Here is a 1081-nt window from a genome sequence, read left to right as displayed (position 1 = left end):
GGGGTTCGATGTTTCGGAGCCCCTGCACATGATTACACAGATGAGAACCACAACCAGTATCAAGTACCCAAGTTCCGTAACTTGCGTAGTTAATCTCAATCATATGAATAAAAGTAGAAGAAGCGGAAGACATACCAACGAGTTTAACACGACCGCCTTTAAGTCCTCATGATAAACAGGACATGTGCGTCTCCAATGCCCAGTCTTGTGGCAATGATGGCATTCCATGTTTTCATTCTTGCTCTTTGTCACGCCTGATGAGGTGCTCGACTCACCAGGCCCACTCTTACCTGAACCCGACTTCTTGAACTTCGCCTTACCTCTGCTAGGTTTGCTCGAGCTTTGCCCTTACCCTTCCCTTTATTTGACACAACGAGGACATCCTGTTTCATGCTCCCACTGAACTTCATGTCCTTCTCGGTGCCCTGTACGAGGAGGAGTGCGGTTCATGCGGAGTTTTCTTCAATCATTCATATAGTAATTCGCTCTAAATTGCGAATAACCATCGTGGAGTGAGTGAAGAATGCGGTCGATAACAATGTTCTCGCTGATGTTACGATTAAAGGTCTCGGTTTCTCGACATTCTCAATCATGCCGAGAATGTGTGGGCTAACCGGTTGGCCCTTCTGGAGTCTCGCATCAAAGAAGCGAGTGGTATGCTCATAGGTCACGATTCTCGGTGCTTTCGAGAATTCCTTAGTGAGCGTGGTGAAAATCTTGTTTGCACCATGGGCTATGAAGCGTTTCTGCAAATTGGGTTCCATTGCAAAAATGAGTACGTTTTTAATCGCACCCGCTTCCATACAGAAATCATTAAACTTGGTGATTTCAGCAGCTCTAGCCGTGGGACCGAGTTTGGGATGGGCTCTAATAGATATTTGAGCTTCCGTCGGCAGCAGCAGACATTCCGTAATGCCGCCTCCCGGTCCGCGAAGTTGGATCCATCATTCTTGATCGAGTAGACCGATTCATCCGATTCATGAAGATCCGAAGCCAGGACTCACGGTCCAATGTGGCACTTGGCATTGGGTTATCACTTGAACCAGCCATTTGTTGTTTAGCGATTTAAAATCGTGATCTA

The sequence above is a fragment of the Silene latifolia genome, chromosome 8, assembly GCF_048544455.1.
Source record: "Silene latifolia isolate original U9 population chromosome 8, ASM4854445v1, whole genome shotgun sequence".
Lineage (NCBI taxonomy): Eukaryota > Viridiplantae > Streptophyta > Magnoliopsida > Caryophyllales > Caryophyllaceae > Silene > Silene latifolia.
The sequence above is the reverse complement of the archived record's forward strand: the minus strand, read 5'-3'. Positions refer to the sequence as shown.